Source organism: Pimephales promelas, chromosome 3 (assembly GCF_988280905.1).
Source record: "Pimephales promelas chromosome 3, fPimPro1.hap1.1, whole genome shotgun sequence".
In the NCBI taxonomy this organism is placed as follows: Eukaryota; Metazoa; Chordata; class Actinopteri; order Cypriniformes; family Leuciscidae; genus Pimephales; species Pimephales promelas.
The window spans coordinates 48,410,047-48,427,247 of NC_142771.1; the positions used below are offsets into that span (position 1 = coordinate 48,410,047).

General features: G+C 41.5%; 1 non-coding gene and 1 pseudogene across 2 annotated transcripts; one reads left to right on the forward strand and one right to left on the reverse strand.

The window, feature by feature from the left end:
* The first annotated feature begins 3,053 nt into the window (after window positions 1-3,053).
* Window positions 3,054-6,963, forward strand: LOC120483643 (uncharacterized; annotated as a pseudogene). Its single transcript, XR_005623636.2, has 6 exons — window positions 3,054-3,193; window positions 3,290-3,394; window positions 3,517-4,723; window positions 4,865-5,948; window positions 6,052-6,124; window positions 6,242-6,963. The product of XR_005623636.2 is annotated as an uncharacterized LOC120483643 (transcript).
* A 6,809-nt stretch (window positions 6,964-13,772) lies between these two features.
* On the reverse strand, window positions 13,773-13,845 carry trnav-uac (transfer RNA valine (anticodon UAC)). Its single transcript has one exon. It is a non-coding gene; the product is annotated as a tRNA-Val (tRNA).
* Between the last annotated feature and the right edge of the window lie 3,356 nt (window positions 13,846-17,201).

The window sequence follows — 17,201 nt, forward strand, 5'->3', positions numbered from 1 at the left end:
CACACAGACATCAAGATTTTGCATATGATTCACAAAAATGGTGACAATAAATAAAAAAAATGCTTCATGCCGCAATGCATGATGGGTAGCTTTCATAGTACAAAACATCCTCGATTCCCAGGCTTTTTTGTTTTGGTTGTAACCGTCGTTGAGAATCATATGCAAAATCTTGATATCTGTGTGTGACTGTGTGTTTCAATTTCTTAAAACATATTGTATGCAGTGGTCATTATAAAGTTACTGGTCCAAATAATGCAGTTCTACGAGATGAATAATTATAAATTTCAGATATAAAAACATAAGTTTAGATGATTTTGTCATCATCAGCAAGCATCTGAAGACATCTAATTTTTAATTTTCTTGGCTTTCTCTGCACAATCAATGGTGTTATGCAAACAGTTACAACAGCCAAAGAAAAGCTAAAGTAAGAAGAATTGGGACCAAGAGCCCAACTAAAGCAAACACTCATCACCACAATGGTGACTTAAAATGAAACAAATATCACCATCTAAACCACATCTAAACAATGTAAATAAACTAATTTATTTCAAATTGTAAATTTAATGCATCCTGAGAGTGTTTCTTCAGTCCAGAAACAGTTTAAATTGTCTAAATAAGACCATGAGTTATGTTGAAAACATGTTGAACTAGTTTTTAACCTTGTACGAAGGATCCATTAATGTCTATATCGGACGTGCAGAACACGTCACAAAAAGATGTCATGAAAACTTTCATTCCAGCCCCTCAGTGGATCAGCCCCATCAGACTTTTGTGACAAAAACAATATCTAAAGTATAAAATGTAAGGGTTGACAGACTGCCCCACTGAAGCAAACACTGATCTCCATAATGGTGACTTATAATTTTGATTTTTCACTTTCAGTGATTCTACTTGTTAACATCAGGTGTCTTCAATGTTGGTCAATCATTGCTCAATTAATCACTTAATTATCTCATTAACTTTAACACTGCTTCAGAGTTAATTTAACACTCTTGAGTGTGGAGTCATATAAACTCCCAGGAGAGTTAATTTAACACTGGAGTTTTTGCTGTGTAGCCTATAAACAGCCTTTTTTGTTGTTGTATTTTTAATAGCCTATTTCTCAATAATTTTCTGTTCTTTATGTTTAAATTTCATTTATTTGTGTTGTATTGATATTATTATTGTTACTTTCTTTGTTTTGTTGCTTATTTTCAATAAACTGTTCTGTTTTTGCAACTGTAATCTCGTGCTGACTTTTTATTACACATTACAGGCTACACAAATTTACTAGACTTCGGCTACAATATTTAAAGCATAGCTACAATGAGCTACACATAGGCTTACACCTTAAGAAAAATAATATTTAAAAATACCATAGTCATTTAAAATAATTTTTGTATATTTGACAAATATATTTACTGATATTGCTCTAACATTTCATTGTGGTATTCATAGTGAATTACACCTTTACAAAAAAAAGACTTCTTCCTCAACGCTATCATAATGTTATCAAAGACATCTTGGAGTCAACACGTCAAAGAATTATACGCCTTAATAATTACTTTTCCTCTCAGACAATCCAGCCATTTTAGACTATTTCATATAATTAATCTAATAAATATTTAGTAGCCTACATATATTTTCACTTCTGACATTTGAATATAGAGAGACTGCAACACCTGAAATGTTTGTCAGATTAGAGAGACGTCCAAAATGTGTCCAGCTGGAGAACCTGATCTAGAGTTTCATGACTGAACTCCATATTTATTAGAAATGTTTACATTATTACACAAATACTGTCACAACGGCTGATTCTTGAGTTGTGATCATGGTTTCTTAATCATTTTTATTATACTTTATATATATGAAGTATCACAACCTTCTTTAGATGTAAATGTGGAGCAGAAGTGAAAGTGTTCCAGTCCAGATGATGTGACCAATCAGAGAGTGAGACTGAAAGCCCATTTGCATTGTCAGGGTGGAGTGATTGTGATCTCTCAGAATAGAGCAGCTCTGTCTCCAGAGACCATGTTCAAACCCCAAGAGCTTTATTTGACATTTACTGCCACATCAACCTTCTGAAAAGCTCCTGCATCTTCATCTGTTAGTTGAATGATGTTGTCAGACACAAAGTGAACTTGTTGAGAAGCTTTATTGAATGTTGCAGCAAACACACACACACACACACACACACACACACATACACACACACACACACACACACACACACACACACACACACACACACACACACACACACAGTGCTTTAGAAATAAAGTTTACTTTCTGACTTGGATTGTATGCATATTCAGTGTTTGTATATAATGTGTGTGTGAGTATATATATATATATATATATATATGTATATAGATAGATAGATAGATAGATAGATAGATACTTAACAAGCAAAAGACACGTAGCAGTATTTTACATTTTTCCACATCTGTGTGTAGTTTGGTGTGTACTCTAATTTAACATTAAAGTGTTTTATATGTCATTGTGTCTGTTTATGTTATAAATGCTTGAAAGTTACATTATCTTCACAATGCTTTCAGGTTCAGAAGTTGTTGGAGTCCCAGTGGTCAAAGGTCTACTGCATGCTAGGGATGATTCTGACATGAATCAGGATTATCTGTTCTACATTGATTTGTTGCTGTTTGTTGGTTAGGCCACGTTCAGGCATGTTCTAATTCTTGTGTTCAATTGTTCTACTACCATTTATAAGGCATTTATATCTCATCATTGAGGGTAAGTACACAGTAATTGTTTTGCATGTTTTTTGAATGCTATACTTTAAAGGATTGGTATGTACCAAAATGCAGAAGTACAGCAAAATATGTACAAATATGTATTAATTTCGACAAGAGTGATGGATCCATTTTGATGCATGAAGCTGTAAATTACCCATGTAATCTAGCACTTGTGTAATGGTAATGCATTAGCATACCACACCTCTAATATTATAAAGAGTCTTGACATGTTCAAGTTCAGGTTCAAGTTAGTTTATTTCTATTAAACTAACTTGAACTTGTGTTCTATGGGTTTGCATGCATTTACATTACTACGTAATAACACATTTACTAAGGGACAGTACTACAGGGTTTTAAAATGACATTACATTTTTCTGTGTTAGGGAGGCGTAAACCACCAGCAACACTCTTAAAACCAGTCCGGCCTGATGAATATAGTGCTACTGCATCTCCACATCCAGGTTAGTATATGGACGTGTACACATGCCGACTCTATTGTAAGGATATGCCTGTTTCTGATCAGTGTTATTGTTTTTCACCAATTCCATTCACTCCAGTGAGGGTTCCTTTGCCAGTACCTCCAGAGTTGCTTGAATTGGGGTTATCGACAAGCAAGACCACATCGCCTTTGAGACCAGTGCAGGAAACCATGCTTTGTCAATGTAAGGACTTAATGTAACATAATTTTACTTAATAAAATTTAAAACAGATTTAACATATGTTACAAATGTAATGCTCATCTATGACTAATGTCAACCATGTCATCCTGCCGCCTTCCTCCCAGTGACCTCTACACAGTCTATAGCCTCTACTCCTCCCTCAGGCCCCCTTGCAGCTGCTGTCCAGTCAGGACTCCTTGCAGCCTCTACTCCACCCACAGCACTCCCTGCAGCCTCTGCTGGATACCCCTCAACTCAGTTAGAGGAGAAGCCAGCACATCCACCACTGCCAGGCTATGAGCAAGATGTAAGCCAATGGAACTGCTCTCACCAGCAGAGAATCTGGATGAAAACAGAAATGGAAAACCTGGGACTGTGGCCAGGCTCTAGAATGGTGAGACATCCAATGAACATGATCTCCTTGTGGCGTTACCCACCTCAGCCTGAGCTTATTGATTCTGTCTATAAGTTGCCATCACCAAAATACTTTCAACTTCATCCATTCTTCATTTGGAAACCAGAGCACCCCATTATGGAAAGAGTCCGCAACAACTACACTCTGCCATGTCTGAACGGCTGTCCAAATCCTCAAGTTGTCTCATCAGGAGTTGGACGACCCCGTGTCATTATTGGTACAAGCAGCCAGTACTATATGCTGGCCTCTCGGCTCACCTGTAAAGTCTGTAAAAAGTACTGGTTTGCAGACAAACCCCAATGGATGGAGATGCTGCCAAGTCGATTCTGCAACATTTTTCCAGCTTTTCTGACGCACAAGAAGGCCATATGTAAGACTGTGATGGATGAGTTGCGGCGCACAGGAAAGTCTCCCAATGATATGGCCAATCAGTTGAACGAAGCTCTCCACCTCAGGTATGAGCGTGCACACCTGGCTTACCTGTCCACAGTTAAGAATGTGCTGGATGGAGACAGGGGACTTTATGGTCAGCAGACCATCACAGGGGCAAATACTCCTGCTCCATTTGGTGAGTATGGTGATGTGGTCGGCTGGTTTGGAGTAACAGTCTCACCCCACTACTTGGTTGACTGCCTCATTCAGGAGTACCATAGGCAGGAGAGCACACTCAATCTGCTCCTTCAAGGCACATTTGGACAAGTATTAAGGGCTGACCATACCCGCAAAGTGGCCCGGAAGGTTGTGCTTGCATCAGGTACTATGTCATCATACGCTGTGATGAATGAAAACTGGATGATCTTGTCCTGGGTGATGCTGCAGTCTGAATGTGATAAATCCCTGCAGCCAATGTATGAGGGGCTATCCCGTCGTTACATTTTTGCAGGACTGCCAAAAGCCAACTACCAGTGGGTTGACAGGTAAGAAACTAGCCATAATATTTTCCTTCCCACCTACAGTATAATATATTTGTAAAGAAATCAAAATATAGTATTTCAAATACATCCTATTTATGTGAATGTTTAATATTTTAAATATATTTCTCTTTGTGTGTGGAACAGAGATTGCTGTGCTGCCTTCAGGATCCCAAACCCTGATCCCCAGGAGCACCTCCTCTGGGATTCTTGGAAGACCACTGAGGCTATAGTGACTGCGGCAACCTCTGGGAATCTCATCAACACCTGTGCCTCCCGCAAAGAATATAATAGCGACATCAACATCAAGCTGGACTTATTCCACTGCATGCGGCGATTCTCCAGAGAGTGTACTTCTGAGCACCATCCACTGCACAGTGCTTTCTGCAAGTTTCTGTCAGCAGCTTTTAGTGTTGTGGACCAGGCGGACCTACAGAGACTGAAGCAGGCTTATGTCTTCTGTGGGATAGTGCCTGCAAATCCAACAAAGAAGCACATCAGGGAGCACTGTCGCACTAGGGTCCCACACCCCAAAGAGCTGCTGGAGAGAGTGGAGAGCGTTCTCCAAAAATTCTTTTTAGAATGCGATCCTGATGGTGGGCCACTTTTCAAACCATCGATGTTGAAGGTGTGGAGGATTCAGCGAGTCCACATCCTCAGAGGCTGCCTCAGTGACCCAGAAATTGAAGAGGGGATCCTCTATAGGCATGGTGGAACGGTCCAGCTGAACCATGTGAAGGGGGAGTCAGCAGCTGTACCCGTGTGGATCCCTGTGAGAGGCACCTCTCAGCAGGAGGGGTTCCATTTCCATCAGGCAAAATGGGTCACAGGCACTCAAGTATCCACAGAACTTTTCCAGGCGCAGGGCATGATTGGAGTGGCTCGCTGGAATTTCCAGCGCCTCGTGGACATGAAGCAGCCTGGAGTGAAGCTGCCTGCAGTTTTTGATCCTTTGCTGATTATGGAATTGAACAAGCTCTCAGACGAGGTGACAGGCCAGGCCAAGTACCCTGCCTTACTTGTTTCACAGACAGACACCAGAGAAAGGTTTGGACTACAGTATGTGGAGCCTGGTTGTCGTCCTGTCCCCCTGGACTGGGACAAGCACAAGTCCCAGAAGGTACCTGTTGCAGGGGAGGGAGAGCATCAGTCCTCACAGCCGTCTGCACTCAGTGAGACCTTCCCACCTGATGACACACCTGAGGAGGTGAGGGAGGAACACTTTGTTCAGGTAAACTTGACTGCTGTACTTACAAATATCCCCAATCACTAAAATACAAAATCTAACTATGTAATTACTGATTGTAATCCAAATTATATACCCTATGCTCCAGGATGACATCTTTGGTGTGATTTCTCCTGGCTCACAAACAATGATCCAGCCTGCACAGCCCACCAATGTAAAAAGTGATTCAGCTCACATATTCTTCCCTTAATTATTCCTTATTTATATTAATATTACAGATATTTCGGAGATAATAGTAAAAATTATTAAATTTTTATGTCCCTTTTCCTCTCTTTTAGATGAGATGACGCCACCACTGCCCTTTGCACCCTCTCCACGAGCTGCTCGCACAGGTTCCATCAAGGCAGGGGGTCTACTTTTTGTCCTGGACCATTTTCGGTGGACACAGCCCATGAAGGATTCCATTGATGGTCTTCTGGCAAAGTACCGTGGGCAGAAAGACCTTCTCACCCAGGTAGATGCAGAGTATGCTGCCATTGTGCAGGTTGCCTCCAGGGATCCCAATAGCCTCTTGCACCCCACCACAAAACAACATATCTCACGTTACGTGAAACACCTGGCTAAGATGACGAACACAAGTTCATCTCTGAACACCAGTCCAGAGAAACTCCTAGAGACCCAGCAACTGTGGCATCAACTCACAAGAGGTAGTGAAACTGTAAGTGTTCCAGTGGTAACCCTCCCACCTGCCCCAGTGAACCCACCCATAAATAAGCCCCAGGAGTCCCCGCTAACTAAGATTGAGATTGAACAGATGGTGAAAGAGATTGTGGAGAAACAGCAGCAGCAACAACAGCAGCCTGTTAAAAAGAGGACCCGGAACTGTCTTGCTTGTGGTCAGCCAAAGTCACGTTACCTTGGTGATGGCTCCTCCATTCATTTTTTTTATCAGTCTGGGAGCGTGAAGTACTTTTACTGCTCTACAAAGGTACACCACGTGTATGCAGCGGAAGGCCCTCACCAATCCTCGAATGCCGTTTGCTGACGTTGCTGAAACACCTTTTTTTAATCGAGAGCTACAGGCCGCAAAGCAGCGGTCTGCAGCGGTAAGACAGGTAATGGAAGAGCGGGGAAAGAGAAAGGCCATGGAGCAGCATCCCACTGGTCGCCTCTGTAGGTTCTGCCACAAGCCCCTCAAACAAGGCCCAGATAGTCCACATACACATACTGGGTTCCCTGGTGTGGCAGGGAAATATGTATATTGTCCTGCCAAAGTGTTTTCCCTATATCGGACAGAGGGGATGACTCACGAGATGACTTGGGGAGAGTTCTGTCAATCTTCCTTTTATGAGGCAGAAAGGAAGAGCAGAAAAGGGAAAGTGACTGCCCTCATGTTTCCTGGTTTTAAATGTATATATTGTAATTATTGTATCATAAAAAAATAACTCTGTATCTTGTTTGTGTTGGATATCCTTATTTGTTTTTCTGAGTTTTTGTTTGTTTGTTTACTTTAGAATGCCATGTTGGTCCATGCTTGATTGTAAAATTTTAAAAAGTATGCTAATACAGTATGCTTAACTTTTACTGTTACATGCATAATTTGTCAGTTAAAATGTTATTTGGGTGACGGAAAGCACTACTTTTAATCTTATGCAATTGTAAATACTTTGCATTTCACCTGTAAGATTTTTTGTGCATATAATATTTCTTAAGCATGTTATTATATTGTTCTTACTTTTTATTAGTGTGTTACTTTTGGCACAATCATATTTATAACTACTGTATACATGCACATTGGTAGTAGCATAATCTTTGTTTAACTGAAAAAGTACTGTGTAGCCTGTTTCAGCCTGTTTCTTTTTTATTCTTTCATAGACCTTTGTTCAGTAGGCATTTGATTTCATATATTATTTATTTTAGTCATGTTGAGATTTTCCCATATTTGTTTTTTTACATTTGTTCATTTAATCCAATTGCCTTGGTTCACATTATTGTGTACTTAACATGTACTGTACATAGTGTTGTTGTATAATTACTCTTTTAAAATAAAAGTATTATTTTTAATTGTATATTTTATTCTTTTTATTTTTTATTAAAGCATAATTTAACTGAAAATATCACGAAAATCCTTGACTGTTATTTTGGACAAGCACAATAGGTTGTATATCACATTGCACCAATTAATTTATCATTCAGTAAAATAAGTGTCCTACAGAAACAAGTTTCATATTAGAAAACAAAAGTAAAGTGATAACTGATTCATACTCCATTTAATATATGAATTAGTGAATGTGTCAAAGGGTATAAATAACATCTTCATTTTCAGCTCAGCTGGGATTCGAACCGATGTTTCAGTGGGGAATAATATTAATAAAACCTGGGACACGCCCTCAAATTTCTCTCGCTTCTGATTGGCTAGTCACCGATCTACAGGTTTACATGCCTGGCCTTCGCGTGTGAGGCGAACGTGATAACCACTACACTACGGAAACATGCCCTGTAGGTGCAGGCAGAAATCTTCTGGTGCAGGCTTGTTAAAAAGTGTATAAAGGAAAAGTGAGCTGAGCCCTCCTGTTGTGGCAAACAGTTTAAATTTTCTGCCAAAAGCCAATTGCTGTTTCTGCTCGGTTTCGAACCGAGGACCTTTCGCGTGTTAGGCGAACGTGATCACCACTACACTACAGAAACCTCCTTATGTAAGACATGTGCTTTTTCGAAAATGGCTCCATCCCATAATCTTTCCTGCAAGCATTGTGACAAGCTGTTTAAATTCCACAAACAACAGTTAAGAGCTCATTCGGAATGGCAGTCTGCCTACAGCTCTTTGGTACAATTGCCCTCACCTAATTTCAATAGTCCAAAAACTTTGTTGCGAATTTCAGCACGTATATTAAAAACCCCTTTACTTGTTTCCGCCCAGTTTCGAACTGAGGACCTTTCGCGTGTGAGGCGAACGTGATAACCGCTACACTACGGAAAATTAACTTGGAAGACAGTCCGACCTCTTTTAGCGTACGCTTGTTCAAAAGCGACTGAAACGATAGACTGCCCACTGTCCTTAAAATGGCAAAAAGCTGCTATTTTTGTTGGCAGACTAAACATTTTTTATTACTCTACAGGAAACTTCAATGGTCATTTGTTTTGTTTTAGTCCTTTTCTAAAGAATTTACACCGCAAATCGCCCTGCAAGTGTTCTGACCTGCTCAACAGAAAACCACTCAAAAAATGTTAGCAAAGACCATCCACAGTTTCCGCCCAGTTTCGAACTGGGGACCTTTCGCGTGTGAGGCGAACGTGATAACCACTACACTACGGAAACATGCCCTGTAAGTGCAGGCAGAAATCTTCTGGTCCAGGCTTGTTAAAAAGTGTATAAAGGAAAAGTGAGCTGAGCCCTCCTGTTGTGGCAAACAGTTTAAATTTTCTGCCAAAAGCCAATTGCTGTTTCTGCTCGGTTTCGAACCGAGGACCTTTCGCGTGTTAGGCGAACGTGATCACCACTACACTACAGAAACCTCCTTATGTAAGACATGTGCTTTTTCGAAAATGGCTCCATCCCATAATCTTTCCTGCAAGCATTGTGACAAGCTGTTTAAATTCCACAAACAACAGATAAGAGCTCATTCGGAATGGAAGTCTGCCTACAGCTCTTTGGTACAATTGCCCTCACCTAATTTCAATAGTCCAAAAACTTTGTTGCGAATTTCAGCACGTATATTAAAAACCCCTTTACTTGTTTCCGCCCAGTTTCGAACTGAGGACCTTTCGCGTGTGAGGCGAACGTGATAACCGCTACACTACGGAAAATTAACTTGGAAGACAGTCCGACCTCTTTTAGCGTACGCTTGTTCAAAAGCGACTGAAACGATAGACTGCCCACTGTCCTTAAAATGGCAAAAAGCTGCTATTTTTGTTGGCAGACTAAACATTTTTTATTACTCTTCAGGAAACTTCAATGGTCATTTGTTTTGTTTTAGTCCTTTTCTAAAGAATTTACACCGCAAATCTCCCTGCAAGTGTTCTGACCTGCTCAACAGAAAACCACTCAAAAAATGTTAGCAAAGACCATCCACAGTTTCCGCCCAGTTTCGAACTGGGGACCTTTCGCGTGTGAGGCGAACGTGATAACCACTACACTACGGAAACATGCCCTGTAGGTGCAGGCAGAAATCTTCTGGTGCAGGCTTGTTAAAAAGTGTATAAAGGAAAAGTGAGCTGAGCCGTCCTGTTGTGGCAAACAGTTTAAATTTTCTGCCAAAAGCCAATTGCTGTTTCTGCTCGGTTTCGAACCGAGGACCTTTCGCGTGTTAGGCGAACGTGATCACCACTACACTACAGAAACCTCCTTATGTTCGACATGTGCTTTTTCGAAAATGGCTCCATCCCATAATCTTTCCTGCAAGCATTGTGACAAGCTGTTTAAATTCCACAAACAACAGATAAGAGCTCATTCGGAATGGCAGTCTGCCTAGAGCTCTTTGGTACAATTGCCCTCACCTAATTTCAATAGTCCAAAAACTTTGTTGCGAATTTCAGCACGTATATTAAAAACCCCTTTACTTGTTTCCGCCCAGTTTCAAACTGAGGACCTTTGGCGTGTAAAGCGAACGTGATAACCACTACACTACGGAAACTTAACTTGGAAGACAGTCCGACCTCTTTTAGCGTACGCTTGTTCAAACGTGACTGAAACGATAGACTGCCCACTGTCCTTAAAATGGCAAAAAGCTGCTATTTTTGTTGGCAGACTAAACATTTTTTATTACTCTACAGGAAACTTCAATGGTCATTTGTTTTGTTTTAGTCCTTTTCTAAAGAATTTACACCGCAAATCGCCCTGCAAGTGTTCTGACCTGCTCAACAGAAAACCACTCAAAAAATGTTAGCAAAGACCATCCACAGTTTCCGCCCAGTTTCGAACTGGGGACCTTTCGCGTGTGAGGCGAACGTGATAACCACTACACTACGGAAACATGCCCTGTAAGTGCAGGCAGAAATCTTCTGGTCCAGGCTTGTTAAAAAGTGTATAAAGGAAAAGTGAGCTGAGCCCTCCTGTTGTGGCAAACAGTTTAAATTTTCTGCCAAAAGCCAATTGCTGTTTCTGCTCGGTTTCGAACCGAGGACCTTTCGCGTGTTAGGCGAACGTGATCACCACTACACTACAGAAACCTCCTTATGTAAGACATGTGCTTTTTTGAAAATGGCTCCATCCCATAATCTTTCCTGCAAGCATTGTGACAAGCTGTTTAAATTCCACAAACAACAGATAAGAGCTCATTCGGAAAGGCAGTCTGCCTACAGCTCTTTGGTACAATTGCCCTCACCTAATTTCAATAGTCCAAAAACTTTGTTGCGAATTTCAGCACGTATATTAAAAACCCCTTTACTTGTTTCCGCCCAGTTTCGAACTGAGGACCTTTCGCGTGTGAGGCGAACGTGATAACCGCTACACTACGGAAAATTAACTTGGAAGACAGTCCGACCTCTTTTAGCGTACGCTTGTTCAAAAGCGACTGAAACGATAGACTGCCCACTGTCCTTAAAATGGCAAAAAGCTGCTATTTTTGTTGGCAGACTAAACATTTTTTATTACTCTTCAGGAAACTTCAATGGTCATTTGTTTTGTTTTAGTCCTTTTCTAAAGAATTTACACCGCAAATCGCCCTGCAAGTGTTCTGACCTGCTCAACAGAAAACCACTCAAAAAATGTTAGCAAAGACCATCCACAGTTTCCGCCCAGTTTCGAACTGGGGACCTTTCGCGTGTGAGGCGAACGTGATAACCACTACACTACGGAAACATGCCCTGTAGGTGCAGGCAGAAATCTTCTGGTGCAGGCTTGTTAAAAAGTGTATAAAGGAAAAGTGAGCTGAGCCGTCCTGTTGTGGCAAACAGTTTAAATTTTCTGCCAAAAGCCAATTGCTGTTTCTGCTCGGTTTCGAACCGAGGACCTTTCGCGTGTTAGGCGAACGTGATCACCACTACACTACAGAAACCTCCTTATGTTCGACATGTGCTTTTTCGAAAATGGCTCCATCCCATAATCTTTCCTGCAAGCATTGTGACAAGCTGTTTAAATTCCACAAACAACAGATAAGAGCTCATTCGGAATGGCAGTCTGCCTAGAGCTCTTTGGTACAATTGCCCTCACCTAATTTCAATAGTCCAAAAACTTTGTTGCGAATTTCAGCACGTATATTAAAAACCCCTTTACTTGTTTCCGCCCAGTTTCAAACTGAGGACCTTTGGCGTGTAAAGCGAACGTGATAACCACTACACTACGGAAACTTAACTTGGAAGACAGTCCGACCTCTTTTAGCGTACGCTTGTTCAAACGCGACTGAAACGATAGACTGCCCACTGTCCTTAAAATGGCAAAAAGCTGCTATTTTTGTTGGCAGACTAAACATTTTTTATTACTCTACAGGAAACTTCAATGGTCATTTGTTTTGTTTTAGTCCTTTTCTAAAGAATTTACACCGCAAATCGCCCTGCAAGTGTTCTGACCTGCTCAACAGAAAACCACTCAAAAAATGTTAGCAAAGACCATCCACAGTTTCCGCCCAGTTTCGAACTGGGGACCTTTCGCGTGTGAGGCGAACGTGATAACCACTACACTACGGAAACATGCCCTGTAAGTGCAGGCAGAAATCTTCTGGTCCAGGCTTGTTAAAAAGTGTATAAAGGAAAAGTGAGCTGAGCCCTCCTGTTGTGGCAAACAGTTTAAATTTTCTGCCAAAAGCCAATTGCTGTTTCTGCTCGGTTTCGAACCGAGGACCTTTCGCGTGTTAGGCGAACGTGATCACCACTACACTACAGAAACCTCCTTATGTAAGACATGTGCTTTTTTGAAAATGGCTCCATCCCATAATCTTTCCTGCAAGCATTGTGACAAGCTGTTTAAATTCCACAAACAACAGATAAGAGCTCATTCGGAAAGGCAGTCTGCCTACAGCTCTTTGGTACAATTGCCCTCACCTAATTTCAATAGTCCAAAAACTTTGTTGCGAATTTCAGCACGTATATTAAAAACCCCTTTACTTGTTTCCGCCCAGTTTCAAACTGAGGACCTTTGGCGTGTAAAGCGAACGTGATAACCACTACACTACGGAAACTTAACTTGGAAGACAGTCCGACCTCTTTTAGCGTACGCTTGTTCAAACGCGACTGAAACGATAGACTGCCCACTGTCCTTAAAATGGCAAAAAGCTGCTATTTTTGTTGGCAGACTAAACATTTTTTATTACTCTACAGGAAACTTCAATGGTCATTTGTTTTGTTTTAGTCCTTTTCTAAAGAATTTACACCGCAAATCGCCCTGCAAGTGTTCTGACCTGCTCAACAGAAAACCACTCAAAAAATGTTAGCAAAGACCATCCACAGTTTCCGCCCAGTTTCGAACTGGGGACCTTTCGCGTGTGAGGCGAACGTGATAACCACTACACTACGGAAACATGCCCTGTAGGTGCAGGCAGAAATCTTCTGGTGCAGGCTTGTTAAAAAGTGTATAAAGGAAAAGTGAGCTGAGCCCTCCTGTTGTGGCAAACAGTTTAAATTTTCTGCGAAAAGCCAATTGCTGTTTCTGCTCTGTTTCGAACCGAGGACCATTCGCTTGTTAGGCGAACGTGATGACCACTACACTACAGAAACCTCCTTATGTAAGACATGTGCTTTTTTGAAAATGGCTCCATCCCATAATCTTTCCTGCAAGCATTGTGACAAGCTGTTTAAATTCCACAAACAACAGATAAGAGCTCATTCGGAATGGCAGTCTGCCTACAGCTCTTTGGTACAATTGCCCTCACCTAATTTCAATAGTCCAAAAACTTTGTTTCGAATTTCAGCACGTATATTAAAAACCCCTTTACTTGTTTCCGCCCAGTTTCGAACTGAGGACCTTTCGCGTGTAAAGCGAACGTGATAACCACTACACTACGGAAACTTAACTTGGGAGACAGTCCGACCTCATTTAGCGTACGCTTGTTCAAAAGCGACTGAAACGATAGACTGCCCACTCAAAAAGCTGCTATTTTTGTTGGCAGACTAAACATTTTTTATTACTCTACAGGAAACTTCAATGGTCATTTGTTTTGTTTTAGTCCTTTTTCTATAGAATTTACACCGCAAATCGCCCTGCAAGTGTTCTGACCTGCTCAACAGAAAACCACTCAAAAATTTTTAGCAAAGACCATCCACAGTTTCCGCCCAGTTTCGAACTGGGGACCTTTCGCGTGTGAGGCGAACGTGATAACCACTACACTACGGAAACATGCCCTGTAGGTGCAGGCAGAAATCTTCTGGTGCAGGCTTGTTAAAAAGTGTATAAAGGAAAAGTGAGCTGAGCCCTCCTGTTGTGGCAAACAGTTAAAATTTTCTGCGAAAAGCCAATTACTGTTTCTGCTCGGTTTCGAACCGAGGACCTTTCGCGTGTTAGGCGAACGTGATGACCACTACACTACAGAAACCTCCTTATGTAAGACATGTGCTTTTTCGAAAATGGCTCCATCCCATAATCTTTCCTGCAAGCATTGTGACAAGCTGTTTAAATTCCACAAACAACAGATAAGAGCTCATTCGGAATGGCAGTCTGCCTACAGCTCTTTGGTACAATTGCCCTCACCTAATTTCAATAGTCCAAAAACTTTGTTGCGAATTTCAGCACGTATATTAAAAACCCCTTTACTTGTTTTCGCCCAGTTTCAAACTGAGGACCTTTGGCGTGTAAAGCGAACGTGATAACCACTACACTACGGAAACTTAACTTGGAAGACAGTCCGACCTCTTTTAGCGTACGCTTGTTCAAAAGCGACTGAAACTATAGACTGCCCACTGTCCTTAAAATGGCAAAAAGCTGCTATTTTTGTTGGCAGACTAAACATTTTTTATTCCTCTACAGGAAACTTCAATGGTCATTTGTTTTGTTTTAGTCCTTTTCTAAAGAATTTACACCGCAAATCGCCCTGCAAGTGTTCTGACCTGCTCAACAGAAAACCACTCAAAAAATGTTAGCAAAGACCATCCACAGTTTCCGCCCAGTTTCGAACTGGGGACCTTCCGCGTGTGAGGCGAACGTGATAACCACTACACTACGGAAACATGCCCTGTAAGTGCAGGCAGAAATCTTCTGGTGCAGGCTTGTTAAAAAGTGTATAAAGGAAAAGTGAGCTGAGCCCTCCTGTTGTGGCAAACAGTTTAAATTTTCTGCCAAAAGCCAATTGCTGTTTCTGCTCGGTTTCGAACCGAGGACCTTTCGCGTGTTAGGCGAACGTGATGACCACTACACTACAGAAACCTCCTTATGTAAGACATGTGCTTTTTCGAAAATGGCTCCATCCCATAATCTTTCCTGCAAGCATTGTGACAAGCTGTTTAAATTCCACAAACAACAGATAAGAGCTCATTCGGAATGGCAGTCTGCCTACAGCTCTTTGGTACAATTGCCCTCACCTAATTTCAATAGTCCAAAAACTTTGTTGCGAATTTCAGCACGTATATTAAAAACCCCTTTACTTGTTTCCGCCCAGTTTCGAACTGAGGACCTTTGACGTGTAAAGCGAACGTGATAACCACTACACTACGGAAACTTAACTTGGAAGACAGTCCGACCTCTTTTAGCGTACGCTTGTTCAAAAGCGACTGAAACGATAGACTGCCCACTCAAAAAGCTGCTATTTTTGTTGGCAGACTAAACATTTTTTATTACTCTACAGGAAACTTCAATGGTCATTTGTTTTGTTTTAGTCCTTTTTCTATAGAATTTACACCGCAAATCGCCCTGCAAGTGTTCTGACCTGCTCAACAGAAAACCACTCAAAATTTTTTAGCAAAGACCATCCACAGTTTCCGCCCAGTTTCGAACTGGGGACCTTTCGCGTGTGAGGCGAACGTGATAACCACTACACTACGGAAACATGCCCTGTAGGTGCAGGCAGAAATCTTCTGGTGCAGGCTTGTTAAAAAGTGTATAAAGGAAAAGTGAGCTGAGCCCTCCTGTTGTGGCAAACAGTTAAAATTTTCTGCGAAAAGCCAATTGCTGTTTCTGCTCGGTTTCGAACCGAGGACCTTTCGCGTGTTAGGCGAACGTGATGACCACTACACTACAGAAACCTCCTTATGTAAGACATGTGCTTTTTCGAAAATGGCTCCATCCCATAATCTTTCCTGCAAGCATTGTGACAAGCTGTTTAAATTCCACAAACAACAGATAAGAGCTCATTCGGAATGGCAGTCTGCCTACAGCTCTTTGGTACAATTGCCCTCACCTAATTTCAATAGTCCAAAAACTTTGTTGCGAATTTCAGCACGTATATTAAAAACCCCTTTACTTGTTTTCGCCCAGTTTCAAACTGAGGACCTTTGGCGTGTAAAGCGAACGTGATAACCACTACACTACGGAAACTTAACTTGGAAGACAGTCCGACCTCTTTTAGCGTACGCTTGTTCAAAAGCGACTGAAACGATAGACTGCCCACTGTCCTTAAAATGGCAAAAAGCTGCTATTTTTGTTGGCAGACTAAACATTTTTTATTCCTCTACAGGAAACTTCAATGGTCATTTGTTTTGTTTTAGTCCTTTTCTAAAGAATTTACACCGTAAATCGCCCTGCAAGTGTTCTGACCTGCTCAACAGAAAACCACTCAAAAAATGTTAGCAAAGACCATCCACAGTTTCCGCCCAGTTTCGAACTGGGGACCTTTCGCGTGTGAGGCGAACGTGATAACCACTACACTACGGAAAATTAACTTGAGAGACAGTCCGACCTCTTTTAGCGTACGCTTGTTCAAAAGCGACTGAAACGATAGACTGCCCACTGTCCTTAAAATGGCAAAAAGCTGCTATTTTTGTTGGCAGACTAAACATTTTTTATTACTCTACAGGAAACTTCAATGGTCATTTGTTTTGTTTTAGTCGTTTTCTAAAGAATTTACACCGGAAATCGCCCTGCAAGTGTTCTGACCTGCTTAACAGAAAACCACTCAAAACATGTTAGCAAAGACCATCCACAGTTTCCGCCCAGTTTCGAACTGGGGACCTTTCGCGTGTGAGGCGAACGTGATAACCACTACACTACGGAAACATGCCCTGTAAGTGCAGGCAGAAATCTTCTGGTGCAGGCTTGTTAAAAAGTGTATAAAGGAAAAGTGAGCTGAGCCCTCCTGTTGTGGCAAACAGTTTAAATTTTCTGCCAAAAGCCGATTGCTGTTTCTGCTCGGTTTCGAACCGAGGACCTTTCGCATGTTAGGCGAACGTGATCACCACTACACTACAGAAACCTCCTTATGTAAGACATGTGCTTTT